The 27,311-nt window shown below is 30.0% G+C and overlaps 2 long non-coding RNA genes across 2 annotated transcripts; both read right to left on the reverse strand.

Moving 5' to 3' along the window:
• Nucleotides 1-1,621: 1,621 nt before the first annotated feature.
• Nucleotides 1,622-4,340, reverse strand: LOC145976071 (uncharacterized). The gene is made up of 3 exons (XR_014440183.1): nt 4,109-4,340; nt 3,668-3,761; nt 1,622-1,771 (listed from the first exon to the last, which is right to left on the reverse strand). It is a non-coding gene; the product is annotated as an uncharacterized LOC145976071 (long non-coding RNA).
• A 17,302-nt stretch (nt 4,341-21,642) lies between these two features.
• On the reverse strand, nt 21,643-24,733 carry LOC145975591 (uncharacterized). The gene is made up of 3 exons (XR_014440015.1): nt 24,502-24,733; nt 24,062-24,155; nt 21,643-21,734 (listed from the first exon to the last, which is right to left on the reverse strand). It is a non-coding gene; the product is annotated as an uncharacterized LOC145975591 (long non-coding RNA).
• Between the last annotated feature and the right edge of the window lie 2,578 nt (nt 24,734-27,311).

A 27,311-nucleotide genomic window follows, 5' to 3' on the forward strand; every position in this document is an offset into this window, starting at 1 on the left:
TCTAAGAAATATAAATTATTTTGTAATTACGCAATTTATAATATTAAGATATATCTATTTAAAAGTAAAAATGTAAAAATTAATTGCGCGCAATAATTAGGTTTAAAATCATTTATTTTGAACATTGCTTTGTATAATAGATGTTCTCTTATCCTTTATATTTTTATTTATCATTCTCATATTTGCGAATTTAAATTTATGTACTATATTACAAAATAAATTTCAAATTATGTATTATATTATATATAAAATTATATATAATATAACCCTCCCATGGGGTACACCTTGTCGCGGTGGGAGGGCTTAGTACTTGGATGGTGCCTTGAAGTTTATCTTAAATTTTTCTATTTATGATAAATCTTAAGGTGCCTGAATGGGAAGCTAAGTACCCTTTCGCGTCGTCGATACCGTCAACGTGCCGCGGACGGCAAGCGCTTCGTTACCGCGTTTTCGCGGTGTAGTATTCTCGCGTCGTCGCGTTTTCGCGCTTCCGCGTTGGACTTTTCGTATAAAAATCCCAATTTCCTTATTGTCACGAGTCTCTACTTCCGATGCCAACTAACTGGGATGTTTCGAGTTTGCACACGTTGCTATGCAACGTACACTCTTGCTTCGTGCTTCGTCAAGTGATTCGGCCCGAATTAGTTAGAACTCGATCGATTGCTCGGAATGGTCGTCAATGGGTCCCTTCTCTTTGCTCGTCTACAGCCACACGCACTGCGTGTGTTAACCCTGTCGAGGAGTCGAGTGGATTCCCCTAGGCACGATTTTCGCTCGGTAAAAGGGGTTGCCTCCCCATTTTCTAAATTGCTGAATGTTAGCATTTAAAAAATGTGGGTATCCTCTTCTTTTGCCGTCTACCAGCCTGGTGTAGCCATATCCTGCATTGCGGGAAACTTCGTGTTCCGGGCGAAGCACCTGAAATCGTGCTTAGCGGGTCCAGGTTCGATACGAGATAGGATAATTATGCGCGAAAAAGAGCTGGTGAACTTCATTTTCCTCTATTTCCGTCAATCGTTTCGTCTTCTTTCCGGTTTGGGCTTAGTCCTTGCTCGTTGTATCGTTGCAATCCCGACCGGTGACTCGAAGTTGATTCTCGTAAGTGAAATGGGATTTTCGCTCGTACCGAAACCGGGAGTACCGTCTAATGTATAGGTATACATATTAAGTATATACATCGCGCGATCAAATATAAAATTTTTAATCGCATCGAAATAGTGCGGATATCGTTAAGTACCGCGCGTAAAATAGCGAAAATAGCGATATAAAAATATCGCTCGTGAGTGCGGGAGTGCCGTTGAAAGTATCGCGCGTCAACAACATGAGAGGAGGAGGAGGCCTGGGAGAGGCATCAGGCACCTGTGAAGCAACTCTATGGTAAATAAATTATCGCTTATATATAATTATTTATTAATTGCGTACGCGCGATTTAAATTAAGTAATTAATCTCGTAATTTGATTTTTTATGTACATGACTTAAACAAGAGAAAAAGAGAGAAATTTTTACATAAAAACTGTAATTTAAAAGTTTCTACATTCGAATAGCTTTTAATAGAATTATTAAATTATTACTTATTAGTAGAATTTTTTTCAAAATTTATAAAATTGTTTATCTGCTTATTATTTATGTGCGTCGGATATAAAATTAAATGCATATAATAATTTTTTGACCGTGACTACAATTTGAATCTTCTTTGTATGTTACAGACCAACAAACTATTGTGAGAGGAGGAGGAGGCCTGGGAGAGGCATCTTGCATCGGCGAAGCAACCTGATGGTGAATATTTATTATTTGTATATCAATTGTTATAAATCGTACGCACAATAATTCGTTCTTATAATTTAAAGGAATTAAAGAGAAAATTAGAGAGAAAGATTTTTATAAAAATCATATATAAAAATTTCTATTTAAAAAGTAATTTTAAAATTTATAAAATCTTCCCACGTGTTTATATCTGCTTATTATTTTACACACCGGATATGAAATTCCGCACAATAATAATTTCTTTAAATATTGATTGTATTTTGAGCATTGTTATAAATGAATTTTATATTTGTATGTTACAGACAACGTAGCTTCGATAATGACAACTCTGCTGTGGCACGTCAATGCTCCGGTAAGTAATAAAAACTTTTATTTAATTTTAAAGTAACGGATTCATAGAGATTGTAGATAAATCCGTTGCCTTAAAATGGATGAGCTAGAATAGATTAAATTAAATAACTTTTAATAAATTCGTTCGAAATATATTGCATCCATTGCGAAAATATATTGCAGTATTTTAATTATAAAGAAAAAAGATAGAGAAGAGATTATTTTTGTATAGATTTTACCTAATTTAAAATATTATTAAAAATAAAGCACACAAAAAATTGTATCAATTACATCTAATGCTAATTTATTCGCTTATAACGCGCATTTATCTTATTCACTTATCTTACTCTAATTTCTTATTAGCTCATCCATTACAACATTTGTTGTAGATATTGTTTTTAAACTTAATGTAAAGCCAAATGATTAATTAATGAAATAACTTGTAATGTGATAAATGTAATATGATAAATGTTATACACGTTAATTTTATATTTTATTATAAATTATGCATTACTATAAAAATTTATTAATTACATATATTTTTATAATATCAATCAATTTTTATTGGTAATCTACACAAAGACTTTTATATTATAAGAATTTTATATATTATACCAGGCTGCTAACAGCTGAAGCCAGGATAACCATTTACATTTGGGCAGGATATACATATACAGATTAGATTAATATACATATTATGTCGTACTGTCAATTTTTGCCGGCATTTATTAAAATAAATATAAACTTCTACGAGATAGTGATTAAAATGAACATAAGTAGTTACAAAATATTAAAATATAGTATTTAAATAAATATAAGCAATAACCAGCAATTATTAAAATAAATATACAATCGATACTCATATAAATTACAATTGCATCTTTCGAGAGCGATAGTTATGTTATGTTAAATTCTGTGATACCCGGTATAAATTCTGTCCAGTTATAAATAGTTGCCTTTGTTTTACATTTTATCATATGAGATATGGCCGTGTTAGCAGTCTAATATAATATAGAAAAATTTGTAATTTGGCTTTATTTCAGTTTAAAAAATTAAATTGAATTTATTTTTAAAAATGCTAAAAAAATGAAAATATTTAAATTATTAATTTAAATTATTAAAATTATTTTCAGGAATACTAAAAGAAATTGCAAAATTATGAATGTTTAAGAAGATTGTAAATTGCGTAAATAGATTCTTATGTAAATTACACGAAAAATCATCCAAAGTATACGTATAATGATTACATAATAGTAATTCATTAAATTAACATATTTATTTTTATAGTATATATTCTTTAAATATTCATAAAAGAGTAACTATTTAAATTTTCATATCAGAGTCATTAATAAATTCGGAAAATTTTTATATAAAATGTAAAAATTCGATGCTAAATTAATGATTAAATATAAGCGTTATAAAATTCGACGGACGCCTTTCTTATAGAATCGCGAGTCAATTATTATAAATTTAATGATATGCTTTCCGTTAGATTTATCTATTTACGAATTCCATATCGCGCGGAGCTGAATATTCTTAAAATAAATTATTAAATTATGATTGCGAAAATACCGTGTTCTTTCCGTGTTCTTTCCGCATTCTTTTCGCGTTCTGTCCGGGTTCTTTTCGCGTTCTTTCTGGGTTCTTTTCGCGTTCTTTTCGCGTCCTTATAAAAGATTACCGTTTTAGCAAAAGAATTTTATCGCTGTCCCTCTCGTCAGATAATATTTCTAAATATTGCTAATTAAATATAAAGAATTATCGAATAAGAGTGTGAAGATTCGATGTGATAAGTCAACGATTAAATATTAGCTTCACAAGATTTAACGATCACCTTCGATATTATAGGATCGCGAGTTAATTATTATGAATTTAATAATTTGTTTTTTCAGTTATATTTACGAATTTCGTATCGGAAAATATTCATAAATAAATTAATAAATTACGGTTGCGAAAACACCACGTTCTTTTTGGCGTTCTTAGATGAGATTGTCGTTTTAATAAAAGAGTTACATTGCGTCATCGACTCTCTATCGTCGGTGCCGTCAACATGTCGCGGACGGCGGCATTTCGTTACCGCATTTCCGTGTTGTAGTATTCTCGCGTCGTCGCGTTTTCGCGCTTCCGCGTTGGACTTTTCGTATAAAAATCCCAATTTCCTTATTGTCACGAGTCTCTACTTCCGATGCCAACTAACTGGGATGTTTCGAGTTTGCACACGTTGCTATGCAACGTACACTCTTGCTTCGTGCTTCGTCAAGTGATTCGGCCCGAATTAGTTAGAACTCGATCGATTGCTCGGAATGGTCGTCAATGGGTCCCTTCTCTTTGCTCGTCTACAGCCACACGCACTGCGTGTGTTAACCCTGTCGAGGAGTCGAGTGGATTCCCCTAAGCACGATTTTCGCTCGGTAAAAGGGGTTGCCTCCCCATTTTCTAAATTGCTGAATGTTAGCATTTAAAAAATGTGGGTATCCTCTTCTTTTGCCGTCTACCAGCCTGGTGTAGCCATATCCTGCATTGCGGGAAACTTCGTGTTCCGGGCGAAGCACCTGAAATCGTGCTTAGCGGGTCCAGGTTCGATACGAGATAGGATAATTATGCGCGAAAAAGAGCTGGTGAACTTCATTTTCCTCTATTTCCGTCAATCGTTTCGTCTTCTTTCCGGTTTGGGCTTAGTCCTTGCTCGTTGTATCGTTCCAATTCCGACCGGTGACTCGAAGTTGATTCTCGTAAGTGAAATGGGATTTTCGTTCGTACCGAAACCGGGAGTGCCGTCTAATGTATAGGTATACATATTAAGTATATACATCGCGCGATCAAATATAAAATTTTTAATACAAGTTCTTATACAAAATTATCGTTTTAACAAAAGATTTTTATCGCTGTCCCTCTCGTCAGATAACATTCCTAAATATTGCTAATTAAATATCAAGAATTATCGAATAAGAGTGTGAAGATTCGATGTGATAAGTCAACGATTAAATATTAGCTTCACAAGATTTAACGATCACCTTCGATATTATAGAATCGCGAGTTAATTATTATGAATTTAATAATTTGTTTTTTCAGTTATATTTGTACTTACGAATTTCGTATCGGAAAATATTCATAAATAAATTAATATATTACGGTTGCGAAATCACCGTGTTTTTCCCGCGTTCTTTTCGCATTCTTAGACGAGATTGTCGTTTTAATAAAAGAGTTATCGTTGTTCCTTCCGTTAAATAAACGTTAATAAAAGTTGCGTGACTCGTACTGCCGAGGAGTCGAAACGATTTTCATCATGGAGAATTATTTCTCACCGGTTCTTGTGAGATCCATTCGCGATGTCTAGTTCGGTGCCCCGTTGAAAATTGAGAATTTTTATTGTAAGATTGGAACTAATCCCAGGTTTTCCTGGCAATTTCCGACAGCAATGATTTCGGTAGTCATTCAACGACGAACGCCATACGCTTCTTTAAAGTCGAATTAATTTAAATAATATATATTTAGATGTGAGAGAAAATGCATCTATTTTTTTCTTCTCGTTAAAAATGTTCTGTCATTATTAGGATTGGTATTATTATTGTCTAATGCCAGAAAGATTTAATAGTAGATTAAATATGGATATAGCGTTGTGTCTAAATATCTATTTTTCAAGTAATTTCATATTGTAATAGTTTTTATTAACTGTTTGATAAAAATGATTACGAACGAATATATTTGATTATTAATTATTAATTATTTCTAGGTACTTGGGATATTAATATTAGATTTTAGTTTCTTTTAAGAAACTATTTGCAGGTATTGGACATCCATCGCCATTTTAGAATATTAGTTTTTAGATATATACTATTTTAGATATATGTAAGTATAATAAAATACATGCACAAATTAACGTATCCAAAATATTTTTATAATTTTTATTAATATTATATATTATATATACGCGAAATTATACATGAATGTTACATAAAATGTGCGAATACATAAAAATTTAGAGACGAATCGAATGGGTACCCCTATATCAGCAAGATATTGATTAAAAGACAAAAATTATTAATTTAAACATTATAAGAATAAGAATCTAGAATTAATTATATATTTAAAATTATTTGATTTATTTTATTTTGAACACTATTCGAATTGAAATTTTTCAAATCTTGCTGTTATCGGATTCGATTCGTCTCGCGCGCGCAAACGGTACCCCAAAATTATTGTGTTCGCACATATAATACAAACTCCAATGATGCATGGATTTTATTATTTATAAATATAATCGTTCGTAATCACATTGCTATAAAAAAATAGTTATATCCATTTAATTTTCAATAAAGAAATATATTTCTTAATAATGAAAGAACATGTTTTCTGATGTGCATATCAATTTCGTGAATTGAAGATAATGACGAGGGAATTGTCGTTGATTTATTACTGAAATCATTGCTATTGGGAATAGTCTGGAAGATCCGGGATTCGTTCCCTCTTACAGTGAAGTTCCCGACGTTCAATGGATCACTTAACTTTTCTTCGCAGATTGATCTTGCGAAATCTGATGAGAAACAAGATGTTAATCATTCTCCATTTTTAAGATCACTCCTCTTTTATCGGATATTACCGATATGTCATCCGCGTATCAAATGACGTCGAATTATATTAGAATTATATAAGAATTATGCGCAATCGTATATTTTGAACATTATTTTTTAATTTATTTATTCGTGTCTATTGAGGGCGCTTCGATTATCATATTATAAAAATTAATACATGTCGCAATCGGATATTCCAAATATTATCGATTTATTTTATTCGTCGCGTTTTCTCGTGAATTCAAATCGCGATTTATCTTATAAAGATTCGCAAATGACTCGGATAGTGAGAACTATATTGGCAAACATTATAGACATCAAATTGTCTGTCGAAATATCTCCGCATTTACGATAGTAATAACGCGCGCGATAATAATGTCTATCGAGAGCGCTTCGATTATTATATTATAAAAATTAATATAGATATCGCGCAATCGGATATTCCGAATATTATCGATTTATTTATTAGTCGCGTTTTCTCGGGAATTTTAAATCGTGATTTATCTTATAATTTAATCGTTGACTTATACATCGAACCTTTGTTTATCCTTCCACGTCTTTGAATATTATTTTTAATAGTCCGCGCAAAATGCGCTAGTAGTGCGAATATTTTTTTCTACTATTTAAAAGACGATCGATAATTTTATTAATGACTGTTTTAATCGCGATGATTTACAAATTGTGTGATAATTTGAGTGATAATAATATATCGCGCACGCGTCTTGATGATTTCGATTATCATATTATAAAAATTTTACATTTTATCTTATTTAACTAATCATACGCGAGATAGGATATGTATCATATTTGACAGCGTTCATATAAAATTGCGTGTTAATCGCAAATAAATCGGATAGTGAATTTTATATTCGCAAATATTACAGACCTCGAATGTCTGTCGAAATATATCTTCGCATTTATATGTGACAGCATAATTACATTGCGCGCGTATCTATTGAGGACTTCGCGATTATTATATTATAAAAATTATACATATCGAATATTCCGTGTATTATCAATTTATTTATTCGTCGCGTTTTCCCGTGAATTTTAAATCGCGATTTACCTAACATAATCGCTGACTTACATCGAAGCTTTGTTTATCTTTCCACATCTTTGAATATTGTCGTTAAAGTCTGCGCTAGTAGGGCAAATATTTTTTTCTACTATTTAAAAGACGATTGATGGAATTTTATTAATGACTGTTTTAATCGCGATTGTTTACATTATTTAAATCTTATTAAACTCTACTATTACATTGATAATTTCAGATATAGTTAAATATGTAGTTAGAGTATTAGAGGGACGTTGATAAAATCATTCGTTCCGTTATTCTCTATTAAACGTGGTGATAACGCGATTTTTTAATTATATATTAATTATATATTAAAATTGTAAAGTTTTAAGATTTATTTTATTTCATTGAATTAATCATGCGCAAGATGTAATATGTATTTTCAATACGCGTTTTCTCAATCGCGACATTTATATAAAATAGCGTATTAATCGCAAATAAATCGCAAATAAATTCGCAAATATTACAGACCTTAAATGTCTATCGAAATATCTATCTTCGCACTTGTGTGTAATAGTAATTATATCGCGCGTGTCTATTAGGGGCTCCGATTATATTATAAAAATTATACATATCATAATCAAATATTTCGAATATTGTCGATTTATTTATTTGTCGCGTCTTCTCGCGAATTATAAATCGTGATTTATCTTCTAAAAATTCGCAAATAAATCAGACAATAAATTCTATATTCGCAAATATTATAGATCTCAAATGTCTCGAAATATCTTCGTATTTGTTTGATAATAATTATGTCGCGCTGTCTATTGGCGGTTTCGATTATCGTATTACAAAAATTATGCATATGGTAATCAAATATTACTAATATTATCGATTTATTTATTCGTTACCGTTTTTTCGCGAATTTTAAATCGTTATTTATCTTGTATTATGCGCCAATAATAATGCAAATACTTTCTTCTACAATCGAAAAAACGATCGATAATTTTATTAATGACTCTTTTGATCACGATTATATATATTTACGTTACATAAAACTTACTAAATTCTATTATTGCATATTAATTATTAATAATGAATATCGCATAATTCACCAACGCTAATCAATCTTGTTTTGACTATGTAGAAATTTTTAATAAATTTCATATTATACGTATATTTTGGATACTTTCGTGTAATTCTTTGTAATAAATTAAAACTATTTTTAAGAAATTAAATTGAATTTATTATTAAAAATATTTTAAAAATGAAATTTAAATTATCGAAATTATTTTCAAGAAGATTAAACAAATTGCATAATTGTAGATGTTCAAGATACTTTTTAACATGTTATATTTTATTTAGAAATTAAAAATATATAAATATATAATTTACATATATATATGATATATAACATTAAGTCCAAATGTTAATGCTGTCAATATCAAATTATTTATGTTATTAAACATTTAAATAAATCGAATCCAGTTATTTGATATTGATAACATTATAAATTGTATATTGTAAATTGTATTTTGTAAATTGTAAATAGTTATAATTGTATATTAATTATAATCTAATATTGATATTTTTAATTATTGACATAAATGTGTATAAAGTACAATTATAACTATAATTTAATGATATGCTTTCCGTTAGATTTATCTATTTATGAATTCCATATCGCGCGGAACTGAATATCGTATTCGTAAAATAAATTAATAAATTATGATTGCGAAAATACCGTGCTTTTTCCGCGTTCTTTTCGCGTTCTTATACAAGATTACCGTTTTAGCAAAAGAATTTTATCTATCTCTCTCGTCAGATAATATTCCTGAACATTGCGCTAATTAAATATAAAGAAATATGGAATAAGAGTGTGAAGATTCGATGTGATAAGTCAACGATTAAATATTAGCTTCACAAAATTTATCGCGGTCACCTTTGCTATTATAGAATCGCGAGTTAATTATTATGAATTTAATAATTTGTTTCTTCGGTTATATTTGTGTATTTACGAATTTCGTATCGGAAAATATTTATAAATAAATTAATAAATTACGGTTGCGAAAAAATTACGGTGTTTTTCCCGCGTTCTTTTCGCGTTCTTAGACGAGATTGTCGTTGTTCCTTTCGTTATATAAACGTTAATGAAAGTTGCGTGGCTCGTACCGCCGAGGAGTCGAAACGATTTTCATTATGGAGAATTATTTCTCATCGGTTCTTATAAGATCCATTCGCGACGTTTAGTTCAGTGCCATGTTAAAAATTGGGGATTTTTATTGTAAGATCCCACAATGGCGCTTATGTGGCACGCGCATTTAATGCGTTGAACGCACATTGCGTCGTCGATGCCGTCAACGTGTCGCGAACGGCGGCATTTCGTTACCGTGTTTCCGCGTTGTAGTATTCTCGCGTCGTCGCGTTTTCGCGCTTCCGCGTTGAACTTTTTGTATAAAAATCCCAATTTCATTATTGTCACGAGTCTCTACTTCCGATGCCAATTAACTGGGATGTTCGGGTTTGCACACGTTGCTCTGCAACGTACACTTGCGCTTCGTGCTTCGTCAAATGATTTGGCCCGAATTGATTAGAACTCGATCGATTGCTCGGAATGGTCGTCAATGGGTCCCTTCTCTTTGCTCGTCTACAGCCACACGCACTGCGTGTGTTAACCCTGTCGAGGAGTCGAGTGGATTCCCCTAGGCACGATTTTCGCTCGGTAAAAGGGGTTGCCTCCCCATTTTCTAAATTGCTGAATGTTAGCATTTAAAAAATGTGGGTATCCTCTTCTTTTGCCGTCTACCAGCCTGGTGTAGCCATATCCTGCATTGCGGGAAACTTCGTGTTCCGGGCGAAGCACCTGAAATCGTGCTTAGCGGGTCCAGGTTCGATACGAGATAGGATAATTATGCGCGAAAAAGAGTTGGTGAACTTCATTTTCCTCTATTTCCGTCAATCATTTCGTCTTCTTTCCGGTTTGGACTTAATCCTTGCTCGTTGTATCGTTGCGTTCCCGACCTATTGGTTCGAAGCTGATTCTTGTAATTGAAATGGGATTTTCGCTCGTACCGAAACCGAGAGTGCCATCTAAAGTATATACATATTAAGTATATACACATCGCGTGATCAAATATAAAATTTTTAATCGCTCTTATACAAAATTACCGTTTTAACAAAAGAATTTTATCGCTGTCCCTCTGCAATTGAGTATTTTGAATATTATCGATTTATTTATTCGTCGCGTTTTATCACGAATTCAAAAGCGCGATTTATCTTATAAAAATTCGGATGTAATTCGGTCGGTGAATTGTATATTCGCAAACATTACAGACCTCAAATGATTGTCGAGATATTTTCGATTTTCTATATTTATGTGATAATAATTATATCGCGCTCGTGTCTGTTGAGAGCTTCGATTATTATATTATAAAAGATATACATATCGCAATCAGATATTCCGAATATTATCGATTTATTTAGTCGTCGCGTTTTCTCGGGAATTTTAAATCGCGATTTATCTTAATATTATCTTATAATTTAATCGTTGATTTATACGTCGAAACTTTGTCTGTCTTTCCACGTCTTTGAATATTATCTTTTATAGTCTGCGCTAGTAGTGCAAATATTTTTTTTACTATTTAAAAAGATGATGGATAATTTTATTAATGATTAATCGCGATTGTTTAAATCATTATATAAATCTTATTAAACTCTACTAATACATCGATAGTTAAAGATATAGTTAGATAGTTAAATTATTAGAGAGGGACTTTGGTAAAATCATTCGTTTCGTTATTCTCTATTAAACCGTGGCGAACAACGTGATTTTTTAATTATATTTAAAATTGTAGGATTCATTTTATTTCATTTAACTAATCATGCGCGAATTGAATTTATTTTTAAAAATGTTTTAAAAATGAAATTTAAATTATCAAAATTACTTTCAAGAATATTAAACAAATTGCATAATTATAAATGTTCAAGATATATTTTAACATGTTATATTTTATTTTAAAAATTAAAAATATATCATATATATGTGTAAATTAATATATAGCTATAATATTAAGTCCAAATGTTAATGCTGTCAATGTCAAATTATTTATGTTATTAAACATTTGAATAAATCAAGTACATTTATTTGATATTGATAACATAAATTGTATTTTGTAAATTGTAATTTGTAATTAGTAAATTGTGTTTTGTAAATTGTAAATAGTTATAATTGTATATTAATCATAATATTGATATTTTTAATTATTGACACATAAATGTGTATAAAATACAATTATAACTATAATTATATTATATGAAATTGTATTTACGATTGTAAATTACGTAAATACATTCTTATGTAAATTACACAAAAATTATCGAAAGTACGTATAATGATGATATAATAATAATTTCATTAAATTAACATATTTGATTCTATAGTATATATTTTTGAAATACTCATAAAAGAGTAACTGTTTATATTTTTATATCAAAGAGTCATTAATAAATTCGGAAAATTTTTATATAAAATGTAAAAATTCGGTGCTAAATTAATGATCAGATATAAGCTTTACAAAATTTGACGAACGCCTTCGTTATAGAATCGCGAGTCAAATTATTATAAATTTAATGATATGCTTTCCGTTAAATTTATCTATTTATGAATTCCATATCGCGCGTAACTAAATAATCGTAAAATAAATTAATAAATTATGATTGTGAAAATACCGTGCTCTTTCCGCGTTCTTTTTGCATTTTCAAACGAGATTGAATTAATAAAAGATCTTATCGCTGTCTCTATCGTCAGATAATATTGCTAAATATTGTTAATTAAATATAAAGAAATATGGAATAAGAATGTGAAGATTCGATATGATAAGTCAACGATTATTACGAAATATTAGCTTCACAAAATTTAACGATCACCTTCGATATTATAGAATCGCGAGTTAATTATTATGAATTTAATAATTTGTTTCTTCAGTTATATTTGTGTATTTACGAATTGCGTATCGGAAAATATTTATAAATAAATTATAAATTACAGTTGCGGAAACACCGTGTTTTTCCCGCGTTCTTTTCGCGTTCTTTTCGCGTTCTTATACGAGATTATCATTTTAATAAAAGAGTTATCGTTGTTCCTTTCGTTAGATAAACGTTAATGAAAGTTGCGTGGCTCGTACCGCCGAGGAGACGATTTTCATTATGGAGAATTATTTCTCATCGGTTCTTGTAAGATCCATTCGCGACGTCTAGTTCGGTGCCCTGTTGAAAATTGGGAATTTTTATTGTAAGAATGGAATTAATCCCGGTTTTTCCTGGCAATTTCCGAAAGCAATGATTTCGGTAGTAATACAACGACGAACGCCATACGCTTCTTTAAAATCGAATTAATTTAAATAATATATATTTAGATGTGAGAGAAATGCATATATTCTTTTCTTCGTTAAAAATGTTCTGTCATTATTAGGATTGGTATTATTATTATTTAATGCCAGAGAGATTTAATAATAGATAAAATGAATATAGCGTTGTGTATAAAGTTTTATTTTTTAAGTAATTTCATATTGTAATTTTATTAACTTTTTGGATAAAAATGATTACGAACGAATATATTTTATTAATTATTAATTAATTATCTCATTTGAAAAATTATTTCTAGGTACTGGGGATATTAATATTAGTTTTTAGTTTCTTTTAAGAAACTATTTGCAGGTATTGGACATCGCCATTTTAGAATATTAGTTTTTAGATATATACTATTTTATATATATATGTATAATAAAATACATGCACAAATTAACGTATCCAAAATATTTTTATAATTTTTATTAATATGATATATTATATATACGCGAAATTATATATGAATGTTACATAAAATGTGCGAATACTTAAAAATTTAGAGACGAATCGAATGGGTACCCCTATATCAGTAAGATTGATTAAAAGAAAAAAAATAATTAATTTAAATGTTATAAGAATAAGGAATCTAGAGAATCTCTAGAGAATTAATCTAGAATTAATTATATATTTAAAATTATTTCATTTATTTTATTTTGCACACTATTCGAATTGAAATTTTTTAAATCTTGCTGTTATCGGGTTCGATTCGTCTCGCGCGCGCAAACGGTACCCCAAATTATGTGTTCGCACATTTAACACAAACTCCAATGATGCATGTATTTTATTATTTATAAATATAATCGTTCGTAATCACATTTCTATAAAAAAAATCGTTATATCCATTTAATTTTCAATGAAGAAATATATTTCTTAGTAATGGAAGAACATGTTTTCTGACGTGCATATCAATTTCGTGAATTGAACATAATGACGAGGGATAATTGTCGTTGATTTATTACTGAAATCATTGCTATTGGGAATAGTCCGGAAGATCCGGGATTCGTTCCCTCCTACAGTGAAGTTCCCGACGTTCAATGGATCACTTAACTTTTCTTCGCAGATTGATCTTACGAAATCTGATGTAGAAACAAGATGTTAATCGTTCTCCATTTTTAAGAACGCTCCTCTTTTTATCGGATATTACCGGTATGTCACTCGCGTATCTGCATTTGAATATTTTGAATATTATCGATTTATTTATTTGTCGTGTTTTATCGCGAATTTTAAATCGCGATTTATCTTATAAAAATTCGCAAATATATCGGTCGGTGAATTGTATATTCGCAAACATTACAGACCTCAAATGTTTGTCGAAGCATCTTCGATTTTCTATATTTACGTGACAATAGTTATATCGCGCTCGTGTTTATTGAGAACTTCGATTATTATATTATAAAAATTATACGTATCGCGATCAAATATTCCGCATATTATCGATTTATTTATTCGTCGCGTTTTCTCATGAATTCAAATCACCGTTTATCTTGTAAAGATTCGTAAATGACAGTGAGTACTATATTCGTAAATATTACAGACATCAAATTGTCTGTCGATATATCTTTACATTTATGTGATAATAATTATATTGCGCGCGATTATAATGTCTATTGAAGCTTCGATTATTATATTATAAAAATTATACATATCGCAATCGGATATTCCGAATATTATCGATTTATTTAATTGTCGAGTTTTCTCGGTAATTTTAAATCGCGATCTTATAATTTAATCGTTGACTTATACATCGAAGCTTTGTCTCTCTTTCCATGTCTTTGAATATTGTATTTAATAAGTCCGCGCAAAATGCGCCAGTAATGTAAATACTTTCTTCTACAATCGTAGAAATGATCAATAATTTTATTAATGACTCTTTTGATCACGATTATTTATGTTATATATAATTACGTTACTTTAAATTCTATTATTGCATATTATTAATAATAAATGTCGCGTAATTAATCATCGCTAATCATTCTCGGCTAATCATTCTCGTTTTGGACTATGTAAACATTTTTAGTAAATTTTATATTATACGTATATTTTGGACATTTTCGTGTAATAAATTATTCCATGTAATAAATTATTTTGTATTAAATTTCATTTCGTGTAATAAATTATTCCATGTAATAAATTATTTTGTATTAAATTTCAAATAATATTTTACATTAACGTTTTTATTAAACCCTGTATTGAAAAAAAATAAAAAATAAAAAAAATTTTTCCTCTTCGATATATCTCTACCTTAACAAAGGCATTTGCCTGGTGAGGAGGTTTGAGTACTCTAATGAACCTAAGAGTTATGCCGGCGGTAACACACGCCGATATTCATATAGACTATTCTTATATTTAAAATAATCTTATATTTAAAATAATCTTAAAATAATAATAATATTTAAAATAATCTTTAAAATAATAATTAATTAAGAAGCAATCTAAGTATCTTAGATTGCTTCTTAAGATTCCGTTTAGTTAGTAAAATAAGTTATATAATAAGTTATATAATAAATAGTTATATAATATTTTCCAACTTACTTAAGACGATCTTAAATATAAGAGTGAATTATGAATACTGGCCGTCGTTACCGGCAGGAACACCTATGCCGGACAGGTCGAAGGGGAAGAGTTAGACTAAGAGAGATACCAAAAAATTATTATATTATTTATTCATATTAATTATTTATTATATTAATATATTAATTAATATATAATAATATTTATTATATTATTATATTAATATTTTTGAGTAAAATGAAGCAAAAGAGACAATAATCGAAAGAATAAAGAAAAATAGACTTCAGGAATTTGAATATTTGTTAAAAATGCCTGAAAACAACAAATGGCCACAGAAAGTATTCCGATGGACATCACAAGAAGAAGAAGCGTTTCTACAGTTTTTTAGGATGAGGCAGTGCGACAGTTCATAACAATCCGAAGACTCTAAGAAAAAGATGCATTGGACAGAGACGCATAATGATTAGACATATAAAAAGACAGCTTGCAAAGAATTATAAAATTTACTAATAATATAATAATAATATATTTTGTAATTATGTTATACTTTATTATTAAGTACATTGTATTATATAATATAGAGCATTTTAAATATAAAAAATATCGCAGCAATGAAGATTTTAATAAAATATTATGTGATTACAATATATTATAATATTATATATATATATATATATATATATATATATATAATATTTTATATTGTTAATCGTGCTGAGGAAGGATCAAAGACGATCCGAAATATTCGTTATTTTTGTAGTTTTTTAGTTCGAAATAAACAACAATTAATAAAAAGGAAGTATTGTTTTTTTCCTGCGCTCCAACTACCGCGCTGTGGCATTTATGTGCAATTTTGATTTAATTAATATGAAATCAATTTTTATGAGCGAAAATTATTTTTTATTGATATTTATATAGAGTCAAATATAATTCGTTTCCGACGTTTCATCTATTTTTCAATCATTTAAATATAATTCAGATTAAAAACGCGCATTTTAAAACGTCGAATGGTAGAATCGTCTAAATAATTAACATATAACGAAAAGCTCCAAATAAAAGATACATTAATCTTTTAATAAATAATTATGTAATTAATCTGTATAATCTAAAATATTTTTCTATATTTTAATATTTCGCTCATATATTTGTTAAAGAATGGAAAATATTTCGATGATGAACGGACAATAACATCTTGGCCTTGGTGGCGTAAACAACAGCGCGCTAATATTTACATGCCACGACTTTGGTATTATTCGCACAATGACACTCGAGCAAAGATAGTGATACAAAATACTTTGTATATTATCGAATTAATAATTAAATGATTATTATATATCATGACTTCAATTACATTAATCTTTCGATCTTATAATTCGTGTTAATATACATATATTATACATATATCAACAATGAAAATAGCATTTAACAAGTAGTATTGAATTTGGCCCGATATAAATATCGAGCGAATACGTCCCTCGTGTGTTCTCTATCTCTTACAATATAATAAAGTGCATTTCTTATATAATTATTCCGCGATGAGGCATGCCGTGCAAGGTATCTCACAATCGTTCCATAATTATAATTAGTCGTATTTTCGAGAGTGAGTGCCACAAAAAAATAACAAAGGACGAACAAGGAAGGAAAAGGATATTGGGAAAGGCATATAGGACAGGCAACATACGGAGTAATGAAATTGCGTGGTAAGTGATTTATAAATTTTTTATATATTATTCATATTATTTTTTCATTTAAAAAATTACTATCGTAAAATATTATTAAAAATATTATTACCTGATTAGTAAAATTATGATTACCTGATGGATATATCGTTACGTTTTGAACGGTTTCAACAAATCTAAAATAATAAATTATACTTTATCATGAAATATATTTGACTATATGTATTATTAAAGAAGTAATTTTATTCGTATCACTATCTATATGTTATTGAAAATTCATTGCCGAAATATGTATTTTACGTACTATAAGATATGTATACAGGATGTCTGATAACTTTTTGTAGTCCCGAAGTGTGAAGGTAGATTGGCTCAAATTAAGAAGGATGGTGCTCTGTTTTGCAATATTAGTAATAATTAACGAAAAATTAATTAAAGAAAATCGGCCAATTTGGGTGAGGCAACGAGAGTCGTCCGATTGTAACCTTATACTAGGCGCGCGACAGAGAGTGGGGAAGGAGTGGTGAGTTCGGGCAAATTGTTTAATAAATAATCAATTTTAATTAACAAATTAAAATACTTCTATAATTTAATATTACGCGATAGTGTATATTTTATAATATATAAAATATTTCGGCAACGAATTATCGACAACACGGTGTTCGACTTTGGCAATATAAAATATAAACAGTAGCGCGCTATACGTTACCGCTTTGTCATCATTCGCACGGTGACTCTCGAGTAATAAAGTAGTGATGAGAAACGCTTCGTATATTGTAATTTTTGTACTAAACACGATTACAATTAGTATCGAAACATAATTTGCTATAAATATTAATAATTAAAAATTAATTAATTTTTGATAAACGACATGAAACTGTATCGCAACGATAAATATTTATCAAATCGTAATCATTCATTACTGCGAATAAAAATTGAAACAGGGGATACATGAAAGAGGACAAGAAAATTAAATATATTATGATCTTTTAATCATCGATGCTTATTATAATATTTCTTTAACAATATTAGAATTAAATATATTTTGACCAATGCTTTAAATTTTCTCAATTCTGGTTAATTAAACAATATACAATTTAATCGAGAATCGATTTAATGTGATAGGAATCCAACATATTAAATAATCACATCGATGTTTGCAATCTTTACGGACAATAATTATTATTTTAATACTTAGAGTCACAAATATATTCCATTTGTGTTACTTTATCATTTTACTTGACAATCTAAATATAATTTGGGAGGGGGGGTTGTGAAAGAACACGAAGTAAAACAATCAAATTATAGATGCAAATAATTAGTATAACGGAAGACTTCATGATGAATAGTTTAATAAATAATCAATTAATCTTAATTAATAAATTAAAATGCTTCTATAATTTAATATTCCGCGCACGAATATTTATATTACAGAAAATATTTCGGCAACGAGAGAATTATCAATAACACCGTGTTCGACCTTGATAAACAGTATCGCGCTATTGTTAATACGTTACACGGCTTTATTATCATTCGCACAGTGACGTTGAGGTTGAGTAGTGACGTGAGAGGCGTTTCACATATTATCAAATTCTTTCTTTACATAGTCAACCTTGGCGATATAAACAGTACCGCGGTAGTGTTTCTGACTTACGATCATTCGCTCAGTGGCTCTTGAACAGTGAAGTAGTGATGTGAGACGTTTCACATATTATCAAATTCTTTCTTTACATAGTCAACCTTGGCGATATAAACAGTACCGCGGTAGTGTTTCTGACTTACGATCATTCGCTCAGTGGCTCTTGAACAGTGAAGTAGTGATGTGAGACGTTTTATATATTATCAAATTCTTTCTCTAAACACAATTGCAAGTGTAACGAGGAACTTTTCGTGAATGAGTGTAAGTGTAACAAGGAATTCAAATGAGTGCAACGAGGATTGAAGTGCCACGAGGAAAAAGCGAAGAAAGAAAAGGAAAAAAGGAGGTTTTGGAAGTGGATGGATCAATGAGATATGATGTGAGTCATTAATATAAATTATTTATCACATTCATTATTTATTATATTGTTGTGCCCCCGCGTCCCGTCCCGCTGGATGTATTCGTTGAATTCCTTCGAAGAAGATCGTTTCCGCGCGCGTTGTCAAGATGTTGTTATAAACAACGACTGTCAGAGACTCTGAGCCCAGCTGTCAAGCTGTGCGAACGCGCATCTATATGTGATCCGTTTTACGATTATTCTGAATTCTTGTATGTTACTCGCGGTTTATTAAAATTCTTGTGCACCTTAAATCGCGTTATTATTTACGAGTGCACGAGCGTCAGCGTATGTCGATTGTCGCGCGTGTTCGATATATATCGTTCCGCGGATGTAACAATATATAAATTATTTATCATTAGTATATATTCAAAATATACATATTTCACGTTTCGTTTTATTTCTTTGTTAGTGATTCAATAGTGATTTTAAATTGTAATATATATAATACATATACTTACAAAAAATATTCCATTTTATTTTAAAATAATTAAAACATTTATAAAATTTTTATTAATTTTTATTTTCAGATACTTATATTTTACAAAATATTTCATATTAATATATTTACTTAAATATTTCATATATAAAAAAATAGAAATTTTTTTATTTATCATATTTTTAAAAGTTTATATGTATGAAATATAAATTATTTTGTAATTACGCAATTTATAACATTAAAGTATATCCATTTGAAAGTAAAAAAGTAAAAATTAATTGCGCGCAATAATTAGTTTTAAAATCAATTATTTTGAACATTGCTTTATATAATAGATTTTCTCTTATCTTTTATATTTTTATTTATCGTTCATATTTGCGAATTAAAATTTACATAGTATATTACAAAATAAATTATATATTATATTATATATAAAATTATATATAATATAACCCTCCCATGGGGTACACCTTGTCGCGGTGGGAGGGCTTAGTACTTGGATGATGCCTTGAGGTTTATTTTAAATTTTTTAATTTAGGATAAATCTCAAGGAGCCTGAAGGGGAAGCTAAGTACCTTTTCGCGTCGTCGGTGCCGTCAACGTGTCGCGGACGGCGGCGTTTCGTTACCGCGTTTTCGCGTTTAGCTTTCTCGCGTCATCGCGTTTTCGCGCTTCCGCGTTGGACTTTTCGTATAAAAATCCCAATTTCCTTATTGTCACGAGTCTCTACTTCCGATGCCAACTAACTGGGATGTTTCGAGTTTGCACACGTTGCTATGCAACGTACACTCTTGCTTCGTGCTTCGTCAAGTGATTCGGCCCGAATTAGTTAGAACTCGATCGATTGCTCGGAATGGTCGTCAATGGGTCCCTTCTCTTTGCTCGTCTACAGCCACACGCACTGCGTGTGTTAACCCTGTCGAGGAGTCGAGTGGATTCCCCTAGGCACGATTTTCGCTCGGTAAAAGGGGTTGCCTCCCCATTTTCTAAATTGCTGAATGTTAGCATTTAAAAAATGTGGGTATCCTCTTCTTTTGCCGTCTACCAGCCTGGTGTAGCCATATCCTGCATTGCGGGAAACTTCGTGTTCCGGGCGAAGCACCTGAAATCGTGCTTAGCGGGTCCAGGTTCGATACGAGATAGGATAATTATGCGCGAAAAAGAGCTGGTGAACTTCATTTTCCTCTATTTCCGTCAATCGTTTCGTCTTCTTTCCGGTTTGGGCTTAGTCCTTGCTCGTTGTATCGTTGCATTCCTGACCTGTTGGCTCGAAGCTGATTCTCATAAGTGAAATGGGATTTTCGTTCGTACCGAAATCGGGAGTGCCGTTCAAAGTATATACATATTAAGTATGTACATCGCGCGACCAAATAGAAAATTTTTTATCGTATCGAAATAGTGCGGAAACCGTTTAGTATCGCGCGTAAAAGTGCGAAAATAGCGATATAAAGATATCGCTCGTGAGTGCGGGAGTACCGTTAAGTATCGCGCGTCTAACTGAGAGGAGGAGGAGGCCTAGGAGAGGCATCAGGCTCCGGCAGAGCAACCTTCTGGTAAGCAATTTATTTATTTGTAATTATATATTAAATATTAAATATATTTATCATAATTTAAATTAAACAATTTATCGTAACAATTAATTTGATGTTTTTATTTATATTTTTTTATTTATATTTAAATAAGAGAGAATTAAAGAAAAAGATTTTTAAATTAAAGCTATAATCTTGTAAAGGTGTAAGCTCTTATAAGTTATAAGAGAATTATTAGTAATGTTTTTTAAAATTTATAGAATTATTTTATTAATCTGCTATTATTATATGCATCAAATATAAAATTCAATGTATACAATAATTTTTCAAATATTAATTATTTTGAACGCTGCTACATTGGAATCTTCTTTTGTATGTTATAGATCGATGCAACAACCCTGATGATCTGAGAGGAGGAGCAGGCCTAGGATAGGCATCCTGCACCGGCGGAACAACCTGATGGTGAATATTATTATTTATATATTAATTGTTATAAATTGTTAACTTGTTATAAACGAACAATAATTCGATCTTATTATTTAAATGTATTAAAGAGAAAGATTTCTATAAAAGTCATGTAAAATTTTCTATTTAAAAAACGGTTTCAAAAATAAAATTTTTCCATACGTGTTTATCTGCTTATTATTTTACACATCGGATATAAAATTCCGCGCGATAAAAATTTATTTAAATATTAATTGCATTTTGTAAGCATTATTATAAATGAATTTTATATTTGTATGTTACAGACAACTAGCTTCGATAACAACAACTCCGCTGTTGCGCATCAGTGCCGGTGAGTGAAAAAAACTTTTATTTAACTTTAAGGTAATGGATTCGTAGAGATTGCAGATGTAGATGTAGATGTAGATTGTAGATTGTAGATAAATCCGTTGCCTTAAAATGGATGAGCTAAGATGGATTAAATTAAATAAATTAAATTAAATAATTAAATTAAATTAATTAAATTTAATTAAATCACTTTAATAAGTTCTTTCGAACTTATGCTTTGCATCCATTGTGAAAATATATTGAAATATTAATTAAAAAAAGAAGAGATCAATAAAAGATTTTTTTGTAAAGATTTTGTCTAATTTGTTAAATAAAGAACACGCATTAACAATTATCAATTTTATCAATTTTTAATGCTAATTTATTCTTATAATACCCACTTATCTTCTAATTGCTCATAGCTCATCCATCGTAGAATTTGTTTGTAGATATTGTTTTTAAACTTTACTTTAACTTAATATAAAGCCAAATGATTAATTAATTAAATAATTTGTAACATGATAAATACACACATTAATTTTATATTTTATTATAAAATATAATTTATAGAAATTTGTAGTAATTTGGCTTTATTTCAGTTAAAATAAAGTTATATTCAATATTTAACGAACGATCGTTAAATCGAACGATCGTTACTAAATGAGCGTAAATATTTCACGCTCTTTTGCCGGTAATTATTCGGCAAAAGAAGGAGTAATTATCTCCTTCTTCGATCTCTGATTAGAGATCGAGAAAGAAAGTGGCCAGGATCAACGAAAGGTAGGTTCAACTGGCCTGAAGAGTACGGTTAGGGTACGCGGTTAGGGCACGCGGTTAGGGCAAGCGGTTAGGGCACGCGGTTAGGGCACGCGGTTAGGGCACGTGATTAAAATATATACATGATTAGGTGAGGTGATGATTAGAGATAGGTTCCTCAAATCTCGAATAATTTTAATTAATCAGGAAGTAGGGTTGTTAAGGCTATTAAGTAAAATCATTAAAATTCTTCTATTAATATTAGGGTTGTTAGGGCTCTTAAGATCATTAGAATTCTGTAATAGTAGGATTGTTAGAGCTATTAAAATTATTAGAATCCTTTAATAATAGGGTTGTTAGGGCTATTAAGTAAGATTCATTCTTTCTTTTAATATTCCAATAATCCTAGGGGTAAATTAAAATTATTTTCATTAAATTGAATTTATTTTTAAAAACGTTGTAAAAATAAATATAACATGTTTTAAAAATAACAATGTTTTAAAAGTGAAATTTAAATTATCAAAATTATCTTCAGAAATATTAAAGAAATTGCATTATTATTAACGTTTAAGAAATCTTAACATGTTATATTTTATTTTAAAACTTAAAAATATATGTGTATTAAATCAAATATAATATTAAATCCAAATGTTTAATGCTATCAATATCAAATTATTATATCGATGTTATTAAATATTTGAATAAATCGAATATTATTATTTGATATTAATAGCATCATAAATTTGTAAATTGTAAATTGTAAATTATAAATAGTTATAATTATATTTTAATTATAATCTAACATTGATATTTAATTGTAAAATACAATACAATTATGACTATAATTATATTATATGAAATTGTATTTACGATTGTAAATTCTTATGTAAATTACACGAAAAATTATCGAAAGTATACGTATAATGATTATATAATAGTAATTCATTAAATTAACATATTTATTTTTATAGTATATATTCTTTAAATATTCATAAAAGAGTAACAATTTAAATTTTCATATCAGAGTCATTAATAAATTCGGAAAATTTTTATATAAAATGTAAAAATTCGATGCTAAATTAATGATTAAATATAAGCGTTATAAAATTCGACGGACGCCTTTCTTATAGAATCGCGAGTCAATTATTATAAATTTAATGATATGCTTTCCGTTAGATTTATCTATTTATGAATTCCATATCGCGCGGAGCTGAATATTCTTAAAATAAATTATTAAATTATGATTGCGAAAATACCGTGTTCTTTCCGTGTTCTTTCCGCATTCTTTTCGCGTTCTTTCCGGGTTCTTTTCGCGTTCTTTCTGGGTTCTTTTCGCGTTCTTTTCGCGTCCTTATAAAAGATTACCGTTTTAGCAAAAGAATTTTATCGCTGTCCCTCTCGTCAGATAATATTTCTAAATATTGCTAATTAAATATAAAGAATTATCGAATACGAGTGTGAAGATTCGATGTGATAAGTCAACGATTAAATATTAGCTTCACAAGATTTAACGATCACCTTCGATATTATAGGATCGCGAGTTAATTATTATGAATTTAATAATTTTTTTTTCAGTTATATTTACGAATTTCGTATCGGAAAATATTCATAAATAAATTAATAAATTACGGTTGCGAAAACACCACGTTCTTTTTGGCGTTCTTAGATGAGATTGTCGTTTTAATAAAAGAGTTACATTGCGTCATCGACTCTCTATCGTCGGTGCCGTCAACATGTCGCGGACGGCGGCATTTCGTTACCGCATTTCCGCGTTGTAGTATTCTCGCGTCGTCGCGTTTTCGCGCTTCCGCGTTGGACTTTTCGTATAAAAATCCCAATTTCCTTATTGTCACGAGTCTCTACTTCCGATGCCAACTAACTGGGATGTTTCGAGTTTGCACACGTTGCTATGCAACGTACACTCTTGCTTCGTGCTTCGTCAAGTGATTCGGCCCGAATTAGTTAGAACTCGATCGATTGCTCGGAATGGTCGTCAATGGGTCCCTTCTCTTTGCTCGTCTACAGCCACACGCACTGCGTGTGTTAACCCTGTCGAGGAGTCGAGTGGATTCCCCTAGGCACGATTTTCGCTCGGTAAAAGGGGTTGCCTCCCCATTTTCTAAATTGCTGAATGTTAGCATTTAAAAAATGTGGGTATCCTCTTCTTTTGCCGTCTACCAGCCTGGTGTAGCCATATCCTGCATTGCGGGAAACTTCGTGTTCCGGGCGAAGCACCTGAAATCGTGCTTAGCGGGTCCAGGTTCGATACGAGATAGGATAATTATGCGCGAAAAAGAGCTGGTGAACTTCATTTTCCTCTATTTCCGTCAATCGTTTCGTCTTCTTACCGGTTTGGGCTTAGTCCTTGCTCGTTGTATCGTTGCAATCCCGACCGGTGACTCGAAGTTGATTCTCGTAATTGAAATGGGATTTTCGTTCGTACCGAAACCGGGAGTGACGTCTAATGTATAGGTATACATATTAAGTATATACATCGCGCGATCAAATATAAAATTTTTAATACAAGTTCTTATACAAAATTATCGTTTTAACAAAAGATTTTTATCGCTGTCCCTCTCGTCAGATAACATTCCTAAATATTGCTAATTAAATATCAAGAATTATCGAATAAGAGTGTGAAGATTCGATGTGATAAGTCAACGATTAAATATTAGCTTCACAAGATTTAACGATCACCTTCGATATTATAGAATCGCGAGTTAATTATTATGAATTTAATAATTTGTTTTTTCAGTTATACTTGTACTTACGAATTTCGTATCGGAAAATATTCATAAATAAATTAATATATTACGGTTGCGAAATCACCGTGTTTTTCCCGCGTTCTTTTCGCATTCTTAGACGAGATTGTCGTTTTAATAAAAGAGTTATCGTTGTTCCTTCCGTTAAATAAACGTTAATAAAAGTTGCGTGACTCGTACTGCCGAGGAGTCGAAACGATTTTCATCATGGAGAATTATTTCTCACCGGTTCTTGTGAGATCCATTCGCGACGTCTAGTTCGGTGCCCCGTTGAAAATTGAGAATTTTTATTGTAAGATTGGAACTAATCCCAGGTTTTCCTGGCAATTTCCGACAGCAATGATTTCGGTAGTCATTCAACGACGAACGCCATACGCTTCTTTAAAGTCGAATTAATTTAAATAATATATATTTAGATGTGAGAGAAAATGCATCTATTTTTTTCTTCTCGTTAAAAATGTTCTGTCATTATTAGGATTGGTATTATTATTGTCTAATGCCAGAAAGATTTAATAGTAGATTAAATATGGATATAGCGTTGTGTCTAAATATCTATTTTTCAAGTAATTTCATATTGTAATAGTTTTTATTAACTGTTTGATAAAAATGATTACGAACGAATATATTTGATTATTAATTACTAATTATTTCTAGGTACTTGGGATATTAATATTAGATTTTAGTTTCTTTTAAGAAACTATTTGCAGGTATTGGACATCCATCGCCATTTTAGAATATTAGTTTTTAGATATATACCATTTTAGATATATGTAAGTATAATAAAATACATGCACAAATTAACGTATCCAAAATATTTTTATAATTTTTATTAATATTATATATTATATATATGCGAAATTATACATGAATGTTACATAAAATGTGCGAATACATAAAAATTTAGAGACGAATCGAATGGGTACCCCTATATCAGCAAGATATTGATTAAAAGACAAAAATTATTAATTTAAACATTATAAGAATAAGAATCTAGAATTAATTATATATTTAAAATTATTTGATTTATTTTATTTTGAACACTATTCGAATTGAAATTTTTCAAATCTTGCTGTTATCGGATTCGATTCGTCTCGCGCGCGCAAACGGTACCCCAAAATTATTGTGTTCGCACATATAATACAAACTCCAATGATGCATGGATTTTATTATTTATAAATATAATCGTTCGTAATCACATTGCTATAAAAAAATAGTTATATCCATTTAATTTTCAATAAAGAAATATATTTCTTAATAATGAAAGAACATGTTTTCTGATGTGCATATCAATTTCGTGAATTGAAGATAATGACGAGGGAATTGTCGTTGATTTATTACTGAAATCATTGCTATTGGGAATAGTCCGGAAGATCCGGGATTCGTTCCCTCTTACAGTGAAGTTCCCGACGTTCAATGGATCACTTAACTTTTCTTCGCAGATTGATCTTGCGAAATCTGATGAGAAACAAGATGTTAATCATTCTCCATTTTTAAGATCACTCCTCTTTTATCGGATATTACCGATATGTCATCCGCGTATCAAATGACGTCGAATTATATTATAAGAATTATGCGCAATCGTATATTTTGAACATTATTTTTTAATTTATTTATTCGTGTCTATTGAGGGCGCTTCGATTATCATATTATAAAAATTAATACATGTCGCAATCGGATATTCCAAATATTATCGATTTATTTTATTCATCGCGTTTTCTCGTGAATTCAAATCGCGATTTATCTT

Source organism: Camponotus vicinus, unplaced genomic scaffold, assembly GCF_025532165.1.
Source record: "Camponotus vicinus isolate PSW18456_S1 unplaced genomic scaffold, iyCamVici1.0 SCAF_8, whole genome shotgun sequence".
NCBI lineage: Eukaryota > Metazoa > Arthropoda > Insecta > Hymenoptera > Formicidae > Camponotus > Camponotus vicinus.